We start from the raw sequence: 12,345 nt of genomic DNA on the forward strand, positions 1-12,345 counted from the left end.
GAGGAAGAAATGGCCATTAGGAGGAAAGACCGTCGTGACACTGCAGAGAGACGAGAGAAACGGTGAAGAAAAGCGGCACAACTCAGGCGTAGATGAAAGAGAAGGAGAGATAGTCGGGGGCAGCAGGGAGGAGAAGAAAGCAGTTAGGATGTGTATTAAAGAGAGATAATTTGGCTTTGCAGAGAGCAAATGAGAAAAAACGAAAACGAAGAAAATGGAGAAAAGGAGAATTTATGGTTGCCAGGGACAACAGACTAATGGGAACATGCAGTCACCCACTCACCCCCCCACACCGCCCTCCACTCTTTGTGGATCTGCGTTTGATCCTCCTTCACCTTTAAAGCCTCCCTCCTCTCCTCCTCCTCCTCAAAGCATTACTTGTTATCTGTTAATGCTGTCATTCTCCTTCCCTACCTACGTTTACGTGTGAACCTCATACTGTTTACGTGTCTGTGCCAGAGTGCGTTTTTCTTCTTCCTCTGCCTCGTCTTTCACAGTCCGTCTACCTCCTCCACTCGTTGCCAAATCTCTACCCTACCAGCTGTTTCAGCTCTCAGTCTCCTTCTTGCTCTGTTACTCTCTTCCCCGTTATCTTCTCCTCCTTCAACTTTCCTCCATTGTTTTTGCCAATACTCTCACAACAGTCTCAACATCATTCACTGAATTAACTCTTGGAATGCAGCAACATGAGTAATGAGCAAACGCGAGCCGTTGGATTTGGACAAACTCTCACACGAGCTGAACTTAACTGGAAAATGATGGTGAATGGTAAAATGATTTCCCTAAGAATCCATTGTAAACATCCTATCACATTCAGCTTTGACCTAAAGTACTTACCATAGTTGTGTATGCACAAAGTTTTCCTGTTCAATGAGGGATTAGTAGTGGTTTTGCTGAGCGTAACTCTTCTCCAGAACCCATTAGTATGCACACCAGAGGGTAAAGTAAGGACAAGACCTCCCAAAAGTCTGTTTGTGAGTTCACACGCTTGTTCACAAATCACAGAAGAGTGATCTCTCTCCCTGTATTTATCCTCCAAACACACAAATAAGCCTTGAAACGGAGTTATAAAATGTCTGATAGTGAGAGAGAGAGAGAGAAAGGGGAGAGTGTGGGTGAGCGTAAAAATGAAAGTAGACATGAACAAAATCTCAGTTTTATTTGGCCTAGATTTTATTGTGGTTACTTAAATAAAATAAATAAATGAATAAATACAAACAGACCTCTCAGCAGCATTCAGGTAGTGACCTCACACATATAATGCTGAAGGCTGAGAGTTAGTAATGATAGAATGGCTGCCTTGCCTACTGATGACCTGCTTTCATTCAGATTCAGTATACTGTTGTAGTGGGTGTAATAAGGCGTGTTGAGGAAAATGCAGCACAAAGTGTTGCTAAGTTCGGAGTAATTACTGCAAAGATGGATAAGTGTAGAAAGGCAGTATTCAGTGTTTTTTGTCAGATCATATCATTTCTCCACAGCCTGGTAAATCAAATATTTCATGGCTCAGTAAAATAAATAAATATTGAATGACTCCGTGAAACCCCAGATTGCGTTCAGTGCCAATGTGTTTCCAGCACATGAAAAAGGCATCAGCTCACATGATGGCAGTTAACTATCGTTTTTCAGAAACTACTACTCTGAGCCACATAACAGCAAATTAGGAGGCTGTTACATACAGAGCCACTGATTTGCTCTGATTTCATTCGCTGACAGTTAAAGGTAATATATGGCAACCAGCAGGGAGTGAGTGTTCGAAACGGCTAAAGTATAGAACTGTGAATTTCAACTGAACATTACCCAACAAACTAACAAACACTCATCATGGCTAATCACGACCGCTTTTCTTCTTTGTCGGTGTCATTTGAATTTGCGAAGGCACGGACCACTTTTATTTTGCGCATATGTGGGCTTACTGCCTCATCTCTTCTTGGTAAATTATTCAATAGCTCTCTGTGTGAATCCATCTTCATTTCAGTCAGTCTACCAGGCTGCCCTCACTTCTAAATTCTCCTACTCTTCATTCATCCCCAGACTCCATTTACCTTTTTCACTCTTGTCCTTCTCTGTCCACCCTCTGTTCCTTCCCTCTATGTCTTACCATTTCTCTCCTCTCTCTGTCTCTTGATGGATTATAGCCTCAGGCTGACTGTTTGGCACTGCACTGGATCAAAACATAATTTTCACCCATTTATTTTGGCCTGAATCTACACTGTCTTCTTTTCTTCCCTCCCCTGTTCTAGTTCAGAGAAAGCTAGCCTGATTTTCCCATCACGCATCTCTCTCTTCTCTCTCTTGTTAACGGCTTCTTTTAATTTGCCCTCTTTATTACTCTTTCTTTTGAGTATCGGCCTTGATAAACCTTTGTTTGTTCAATTCCTTTTTGTTTCAAAAGCATATTTATTCTGAATTTTCAGTAAAACCAAAAACATAAAACCCTGTTTTTTTATTCAGCACTCATAATTTTTTTCTTTTCCCTGTCAGCTGTTCCTTCCACCCACCTTGTGCTTTGATATTCCAGCGCATGCCACCTCCACGCATGCTTAAGACCACCATCTTCAAGAGGTTATAGTCAGTAACCTCCTGTTTCTGACATTTAACTTTATTATTCTCTCCATCTGCCAAGTTGATCCTCCCTTTTACCCCTTCCTTTCTTATTTCTCTTTTTTTTCTCACACACAACGCTCCCTCCGACCCTCTCTTGTCTAACCTTTTCTTAAAGCCAGAGGATTTACACACAGATGAAAAAAAAGATATTCCACTCTGTTCTCCCTTGAAACCACTTAATATTTCCCAAACGCTGCCTTGGCCCCGCCCCTTTTATACTGGACGAGCTGGCGCTGTCTCGCTTCAAGTGTGCTCTGACATTTGAGTGGGCTTTTCTTTGCCAAGCAGATAAATGTTTGTTTGTTCATTTCGTAATTATGTCTCTCTTGGTTTGCTTCTTGAGTTGCATTCAGTATTACTTGCTTTAGTCTGAAATCCTTATTCTTGTGTACCCATTCCTAATTTGGTTTTGCACTTCCTGTTTTATTTTGAAACTGCGTCCCTTGTGTATCTCTTCTTAATTTACTTCCTGTCTTTGTCTAGTTTCCCTCCTTTTTTGGTTGTTGGCCCCGCCCCAGCTGGTTTCACCTGTTGCCCAATACCCTGTGTATATAAGTCTTGTTAGCCCCTTGTCTCCCTTTCAGTTTGTTTGCGTCTCTGCCCATGTTTGCTCCTGCTGTCTTGCCTGTGTTACCTCTTGGATTAGTCTTCTGTTTCCTTTGGGATTTCCTCTGTTGTTTCTTCACCCCACAAGTAAGAACTTTTGAGTTTTGGGTCTAGAGTTAGTGTTTTTGTGTTTGTGTTGTGTTTTGTGTGTAGTTTTTCTCCGTCCTGGGTGGTTTTTGGTTGGTTAGTTTTGTTTCCTGGCCAAGAACTCTATGCCCGTGATTTTTGAGGTTAATAAAGGACATTTTCAGTATCCTGGGTGTTCCTGACTGCCCAGCCAGACAGTTTGGTCGTCAACAGTGGGAGATATATTAATATAAAGCTGATAGAAATGTAGTGCAATGTGGCTTTAATTAAAGCATTATTTTATCATTCAGTACAGCCAGGTTTGCCCTTTAACCATAGTTTCAGTCAGAATTCCTCTGCTAAGTTTTATTTCTTTATTTTTCTGTGGAAATCGCAGCATAAATGTGCAAGAGAAACACATTTTGATGGATGTCCTTTTCTGTTTTGGTGTAGTTGTAAGCATTTGTCATGTTTTCACATGATATGAGCGGGTTGCCTGTAGCAATTGCGGTCTATCTTTTGCTGTGTTGTCCATGTATTAATATAGTCTGTATTTATGTGTATATATGTGGATCTTTTTGACTGTCACAGTTTTAATCCCCGTATATTGGTGGAAATATTGAATTATAGAAGTTGTCTCATCTTTGTAGGTTTCAATCATTTTAAGTGTGTCCCTGCTTAAAAATGGGGTGGCTGTGAACTTATCTCTAAGGTGAAGCTGACTTCTCTGCCTGTTTATCAGTCAAACACAGACACGGTACCTGCATACATAATCAGACCCGATCTTGTTATAATCTGGTATGGAATTTGCTAATAAATATTAGGAAGTATTTGACCAAACGCAATTTTTCAATCAGGAAAAGGGCACTTGGTATGCACACTTAATCAAGGCTGTCTGGTTAATTTAAGTTTTGCATTGATTTGATCTTTATCTGCATCTCCCACTCTCTCCGCATGTTTCTCTGACTCAAATGCAATTTAAAGTTTTATTAACGCCTCCTTGTGTCTCTCTTCTCCTTCTCTCCTTTAGCTCTACTTCTGAGATTTCTTGCTTTGGCAAAAGAACCATTTCCTGGGACACAACCTGTTTTCCAGCTTGAGTGGACGCAGGGCAATCGGATCCAACTTTGCCGCACAGCACACAGAGTATACCACCACCGACACTACATTTTTAACCTCTCCTGGAAAAATATATCAGAAGACTCATCATTTGAATCGACACCTTGTTGACACATCCAAAAGAACTGAGAACTATTCACACCCGGGAGGCTCAGCAAAGCTCTACCCAGCCAGCAGTGTCCTCGACTGGGCAGCACTTCTCCTTCTTCCTCTCTTTGGAGTTCACCTAATCTACTAAAGTAGAGGTGAGTGACTTCACGCTGTTCTCTGCAATATGAAACCCTTTACATTCTAGTGTAGATCAGCTGTCATTTTGACTCCTATTCAATTCTAGTGAGCCATGGAGTTTCTAATAAGTCCAGTGCTTTGGGCTGGGTTTGACAGGGCAGCCAGCCTGAGCTGACGGCTCACCCACTGAAGCTCTTTTTAGCAAGAGCACTTGACAGTACCCAGTGGCATTTCTGTCTGAAAAGCACCGGTATGTGAAGGATTTTTTAAAATGGTACTACCAATTCTGGCCAAAGTACCCCGCCCGGCGAAGCAGGATGTCTGTTGCCATAGCGGCAGGGGCTGGATCTGTCATTTTGGTGGAAACCGATTGGTGGCTTTCACTACGTCAAGGTCAAGTTGAAGTTTTGTGCTGCCATGAAGCATGATGATGAAATTTGCTGACATTTAGAGGAATCTACAGCTATCTCTGTGTCATGTTTTTATCAGCAGCCTATATACTGTGGTTATTTTGGTTTGGTGGGTTGAGCTTCCTCTGTGTCCTCTGTGATTCTGTCCCACTTTCGGTATCATGCTGAAAGTTCTACAGTTGAAAGTGTTCTTGTTTTGAAGACGTTACTGGGTTAAAATCCTTCACTGCAAATGTAGGCTCTGTCCTAGTTCTGCAGGGGGAAACTGGGCTGTATTTTTTGTTCTTTTTTAATATTCATAAATAAATCTATTAAGTTGCATTATCCTTATTTATCTTTTTGAAGGCACTAAATAGCTTTAAACCCAATCAGAAGCTGAAATCATAACAGATTTCTTTGCATGTCTCACTTCATCTCCATTCATTGCTAGTGTATATATTTTTTTGCACTACATTCGCATCAAAATTGCACAGAAGTGAATATGCCATCCACTTTGATACCCCATGTAGTGTAGACGACTGAAGTGTTTTACTGAGTATTTTATGACATCATCATCATTGCTTGTCAACATTCATGACAACCTAAGCAGCCAGATAACGTGGAAACAGCTGTTTACACTTTGCATAGATAGGCTAAGAAACCGAATGAAGTGACGTGTTTGGCCTGTCTGTCCATCGATGTTGTCTGCTCTGTTTGTTTAAGGCAAACAAGCAATTCATCATGAGTAGGCCTTCACCAAATTTATTTACAGATTTTGATACAAGAGGAGATAGATCTGATCAAACAGGTACCGGTCCCAGTCTGGGAGGTCCCGGATCCTGTTCTGGTAGGACAAATTAAGTCCTGGGTTAATTATTTTGTTATCTCGAGATAACAAAGCTTGTTTTATTGAGATAGCAAGATATATTAACCTGTTATCACGGGAAAATGAGCTTTGTTATCTTGCGATAGCAAAATAATTAACTCATGATCTCAAGATAACATTGAAAAAAATAGCTGCAAGTATGACTGTCCTCGGCTTCTGTAGGTGTGCCATGTAAAAATGTGTATCTGCCGTTTAAGTTGCTCACATTCTGTTAAAAGTAGTGATAAGATGATATCAACACAGAGGTCCCGTCAATCCTCCTTTAGAAATTTAGGCCCATTATGTCCATTTGGAGGATCATTTGGGAGACAGTATAGTGTATGATTTTAACCACCTGAGTGTCAATTTTTTAAGAGCTTTAGTGAAATAATTTTATCTTTTATACTTAGAGTGTGGTTTTTGGCTTGTAGTATGGTTTGACAATCATATGTAAAACTGTAGCTTCCAGTGTCTGCTTTCAAAGTGTGAACATGTTGACCTAATATTCAGATACCCAGAAAAGCTGCACATGGCTTAACTGACTTATGTCTTTCTTTCCCAGAAAGCTTATCTGCCAAAAAAAATTCAATTCTGCTTTGAATTCACTTATTCACTGTCATTTAATGAACAGCTTCCCAATTTTACTGTTTAACAACTCATTAAGGTCAAAAGCCAGAGTATAAAGAACCCTGCAGGTGTATGCCCAACACCGCTTTGGCTGTAATTTTTTTTTAATGATGTGCTGTAGGTCTTTTTTTTCTCTCTCTCTTTTAAACAGTATGAGGATGCTGAAGCTCTCCATTGTATAAAGGTGTTTGATCTTTTATTGAGATGATACAAAGACCCAACATGCCTCCTCCTGCCATGTTTTCCAGATTTTCCATTTACAGCTTTATGAATCAACAGTAGTTCATTCTTAACATTTCACAATAAAGCTCTCTTGAATCTTTTGACATTTTTGCTAACATTTAATTTAGCTTGTACCAGGAGGATTTTACATCACTAGCTACCACCTCTTTAATCCTTCACTGAGCTTACTTGGTCATAAAATTGTGATTCTTTGACTCTATTCATTGGGGTTTAACTGAAGCCAATGAGATTTTTCACTTTGAGAAATATTACTGTGACTAAAACCAAACCTGGCTGTTTTTGTCTTAAGAGGATGTTACAACAAAATGTGTTGGACAGATGACAGGAGTTTACATGACTGCTGCTTCTTCTGGTGTTGGCACGAGGTATCCTCTGGACTCTGGTGTTCGTGTTTTAGATGCAGAGCCTGGTCTTTTTTCCCTGTTATTGCTTTCTCTGTGGTAAATTGTGCACTCTGCAGAATAAACATCATATCACATGTTTCAGCTGGAGACTATAATGAAGCCAGCAGTGGAGCGTATATCAGCTTGTTTGGAAGCATAAGGATCTATTTTTGTTGTTTCTGCATAATTTAGTTCATGCAACCTACATAAACTTTCCATTCCAAAATGTGTACTAAAATGCCTTTTAAAAATATTCTTAATCTGTGATTTGATAGTATTATACTTCGTTTTGTCATTAGCTTGACTGTGCTAAAATCAGCTAGAAAAAATGGATGTGATGGGGATCCTCATTCACTAGAGTTCTTTGGATATAGGGCCTGATGCATTTGGGTGTTTTAATGCAACATTTGAATAATATAGCAACATGTGTCCTTATAATGTTGGTCATTATCCTGATGGAGGCCAAGATTTATTGTCTCATTAACTTGGATGAGACATCTGGAATATGCAATGAATTCATTTTAATTTAATGTAGAGTGTTTTATTAAAAAAGAAAGAAAGCTGAAACAGTCAATTTCCTCAGTTGCTCACTTCATGTGTGTGTGAACCACAGAGCAGACGGTGATCTGCCCCATGTTTTTTTAGCATGCATTGTGTTGGTTTGTTGGATTAAATGGTTTAGCCTTCCCCAGCCAGGGGTTAGTTTGCTCAGTGTTCACTATTTGAGTATGTGCAAGTGTGTGCGAGCAAATCTGGATGCATGTACACTGACTGTACTGTGGGATAACTGTAGGTAGGTTTTGGTGGATGAAGTATGTATGTGTCAGGGAGAGCACATGGGTGGCCGCGGGTGGCTTTGTGTGTGTGTGTGTGTGTGTATATAGAAAGTGCCCTTGGTGTTCTCAGTTTATGGATGTGTGTGAGGGACAAAATGTTTGTTTATACAGTTGGGTCCAAAAGTCTGAGACTACATTGAAAATCTCTAATATTTTCATGTAAACCTGGAAATAATCAGAAAGTTTGAGGATTGAGAAACATTTAAAAACACAAGATGTTCTTTTCTCATGTAAAATGAAGATGAGACAGTTAAGGTCTCACTAATTTGAGGTTAGCAGTCCAGTTCAAGCAAATCTGGGGCATTGACCAGTTTCTGTTTATACAGAAGGTCAGGTCCCTCCCATGGCAGCATGTGATCAGGTGACACAGGTGATTTCGATCTACTCATCAGAGGCTTGTTCAAGTGATTCAGTGTGTAGCCAGTGATGAAGCTGTACCACAAGTTTCCAGCAGATCTTTGAGAAGAATTGTGAGAGCAGGAAAAATGGCATCAAAAGTTAAAATGTGAGACGTCAAATTGTTATTCTGAGTTTTGCACAAACTATTTGAAGAGGAAAGAAGACCAAGGAGTCCTGACTGTTGTTGACTTGTCCTCCACAGCCACCTGACCTCAACCTCAATGAACATTTATGGGGAACACTCTAAGATTGAGAAAGCCAAGCATTCTGTGACAGCACAAGAAGCTCTCAGACTTTTGGACCCCACTGTGTGTGGTGCGTGCTCAGAGGTACTGTTGGTTTGTGTTGTCGGTGTTTGTGTGTGAGTACTCTAAGGAGGTGTGCATGTTGTGTGAGAGTGCTATGATTATAGTATAACTGTGTAATAGAGACAGAAGGTGTGGTGTGTGTATGTGTGTGTGTGTGTTTGTGTGAAGTCAACATCACCTCTCAAAGCCTTGCTGCTCACTTCACATCTTCCTGATCAGCATGGCGATAGCTCAGTGTGACAGTACTGCTGTATTTGGGGAGAAATAACTGGAGTTTGCTGATAAGGACTCGTGTGTGTGTGTGTATGTGTGTGTTTACACATGCATGCGTTTGTGTATTACAGCAGTCTTGAGTAATACAAAGCCAAAGCTTTCTCCATCTTTCCACTTTCTTAATGAGCTGATTTCTCGCTTATTTCTTTTCTCTCTCTTTATCTATTGTTCGCTCAGTCCTGTTTTTCGAATAAAACCTCTTAATTTCAAGTTATGAATCTTTAAGTTCTGCTGTTTGTCTCAAGTTGAATGAGCTTTAGCAACCCTTGAATGATATAGCATAACTGAAAGATAGCTGCATCTGTCTAAATAAATAAATAAAAATATGAATGTGTGAACAGTGCAGTTACAGTTAACAGATAACTTACATATTGCATACCTCATTTCATTTCTTTTTGTCTTATTTTATTCTCATATTTATTTTACTTTATTTATCTTCCAACTGCTTCAATCCACTCACTACTGGACTGGTACGCATTTCATGTTTCAATGTATATTACATATTTGTATATTTGTATATTTGGAAATATCTTATATAGACTTTTGTTTTTTATTTTTGGTTTCTACCACTAGAGAGACAACAACTGCCGGCAAAAAATTCCTTGTATGTGTTTGCATACTTGGCGAATAAAGCTGATTCTGATTCTGATTCTGATTCTGAATACCGAATGGTCTCAGAGACCTTTGGGTAATGCATCTTCAGTTCACCGATAGATTAACAGATCAGCTAAGAGAAATCAAAGTGGTGAAGGATTGCATTCACCTAATTGGAATACAACTTCAGATCAAGACACATCTTAAGGACAAAAGATATAAGCTAGAAGTAATCACTCTGCTTGCTCTCTCTGCCTTCTTTGCATGTGTATTGGTTAGAGTCTTGCATTCATCATCGGCTGCCTCTAATGGTGGTGATGCATCATTTTAGACTTATCTACTGTTGCATTTGCAAGTCGCGCCGAATAAACGCAGCTGCTAAACGTATAAACTGCAAATTATATGTGTGCGTTTGCTTTAAAAGCCAGTGTTTGAAGAAATGTGGTTCAGGCTTTGACTAGGCAGGCTCAACAATAAGCCCCCAGGAGGTCACACTAATCTGTTTCATCACCTCTTCATTCCTCCATCCCTCAATCCATCCAATTTTTTTTTCCCCCCACTCTTCCTCTACATTCTGCCAGTTTGGAGTGCCAGGTTCTACCAGGGCTTTTCGAACACAGGGAGAGGCTGTGGAAGCCTGCCAAACACTCCCCACGCATCCTTCCCGCATACACACATAGACACACTTGTCAAGGGCTACATTTCATCAGGCTCTGCTTGCTCGCTCTTGCTGCCCCTTCACCTGGGATGTTCCCGTCTCGTCCGGCACCTTGTGGCGAGGCCCAGGTGGGATTGGGGAGGGGGGGCTTTCCTAGTTCAGCCACCCTGCAATCGACCCACACGTCCTGGGTACTCTTCTGCTGTGTGGAGTGCCTGCTGGGAGGGAGGTAAGGCGGTAAGGAGGGAGGGAGAGCCATGCGCATTAGCCATGCTAATCTCATTAGTGCGGCCATGATTGAATCCTGTAGGAATCTACCACCGCTGCCAGGAGAGACGGAGGGGCTCATATATTATTAAAGGCTTTGCTCTGTCGCAGGGGATGTAGAGGTTGGGTAAGGGAAGATAGGAAGAGGTAGATAGACAGAGAGGGAGACAGAAAGACTGAGATGGAAGGAGGGAGTGTGCAACAGAGATGGTATTCATGCACACAGGTGCACTTACATTGAAATGCCAGGAAAGGAGAAGACAGCGAGAGACGGAGAAGACAGTGAGAGACAGAGAAACAGAATGAGAGAAACTATATGAAGGAATTTAAACAGAAATCTGATTCTGCACTACATGGTGCTCAAATTTTATGGTCATGCTACAACGCTAGCATAAGCAGTTGAGGCCTGCTTGTCTATGACACAAAATATGGAAAATCAGAAGGGTTTCATGTTGCTTCAGGCTCTTGAAATAAAATGAGAAGAAGAGTGAATGTGGTCTGTGAGATCAAAAATTAAATCGTTCAATTTGGACATGTTTGTTTCCTGCAGGAGACCTTGGTTAACTCTTCTCACCTTTTTCTAATTTTTTTTTTAATGTTTTATCGTCCTCCCTGCCTCCCCTGTCACTCCATGGCAGCTGTGCCCTTTTACAGCCTCCCATGTGTATCCACAGAACAAGATATTTTTGAAGCCTCACTAGACAGCGTCCTTGTAAACTTGTGACTGTCCAAACAAAACCTTAACCCCCCTCATCTTCTCTTTTCTTTTCCTTTCTTCCCAACTATAGGGTAGAGTGTTGTCCTTTAAAACAACTACAAAAAACAAAAACACCCCCCCCCCCCCCCCCACAAAAAACAACCTTCTCTTGTTCCCTTGCCTTCCTTATTCCTGTCTTTCCTCATCCTCTTCCCTCATATTTTTCTCTCTACTCTCTAATTTGTTCCTCCTTGTCCCAATCTCTCCTCTGCCTCCCCCAGAGGGGTTTCTTCTTGTTTTCTCTGTTGCTCCAGTGGCTTCTAACCCTCAAGTTTTAGAAGAATCATGGTCTGAGCAGACTCTTTTACTGTCTTTGGTTCGTTGGTATCAGCTTCACTTACTGTCAGAGAAGGTTTATTTGTGAGTTTCCCTTTAGTTAGCGTTTCCTCTGTTTGTTGTGATACAACTCATTAAAGACCAAAAGTCAGAATCTCTTGACAAAAACATCTAGTGGCTGCCTGGATGCATAAATCCTGCTTCCCTTTATCCCACTGTCCGTTGTGTGACGTGCACATTTTTAATTCAAACTGTAAAGCTGTCTGAATAATCACATACAGTGTATATGTAAGTGATGACCAGTTTGATCTACCACTCTCTCCTCTCACAATCCAAGTGTCGTGAGCAGTACCACTTATCTGCATCTGTACTTATTTGTACTCTTGTTTAATCATCATTTATTTTGCAAAGTCATCGTTTAAGTGCTGTTCACTCTTTTGTGGGACCCTGAGGATGAAGCCTGCAGACTCCGGTGATGCCTTTTCCTTCTAGCAGCACTGTGAGGTTTACATTTTTTTGGCTTTGAGTGAAATCTCTCAGTAATAATTGGCTGGATTGGCATGAAATTTGGTGTAATCATTCATGTCCCCCACAGGATGGATTGTAATCTCTTTGGTGATCCCTTAACTTTTCCCCTAGCGCCACTATCAGGTCAAAATTTTGACCCTTAGTGTTGTCGAATTGATTTAACCTTTTTGGTAGATTTGATTTTAAGCTGCTGTAGATTTTGCTTCATGTCCCAAATTTCAGTTCTCTCTGCTTTTCTCTTTCTTCGTCTTCACATCCATTCCTGTTTAGATTTCTCCCTCTTCACTCCCTCCTCTACTTCTTCTTTTTTTTTTCT

General features: G+C 40.7%; 1 protein-coding gene across 1 annotated transcript in view; it reads left to right on the forward strand.

The window, feature by feature from the left end:
- Positions 1-4,571: 4,571 nt before the first annotated feature.
- elfn2a (extracellular leucine-rich repeat and fibronectin type III domain containing 2a) overlaps positions 4,572-12,345 on the forward strand; it is a 117,845-nt gene continuing 110,071 nt past the window's right edge. The window contains exon 1 of the mRNA XM_041036327.1: positions 4,572-4,643. The gene's annotated coding sequence lies outside the window, so the exon portion shown is untranslated. The remainder of the gene's footprint in view (positions 4,644-12,345) is intronic.

This window comes from Toxotes jaculatrix, chromosome 4 (assembly GCF_017976425.1).
Source record: "Toxotes jaculatrix isolate fToxJac2 chromosome 4, fToxJac2.pri, whole genome shotgun sequence".
NCBI classification, from domain to species: Eukaryota; Metazoa; Chordata; class Actinopteri; family Toxotidae; genus Toxotes; species Toxotes jaculatrix.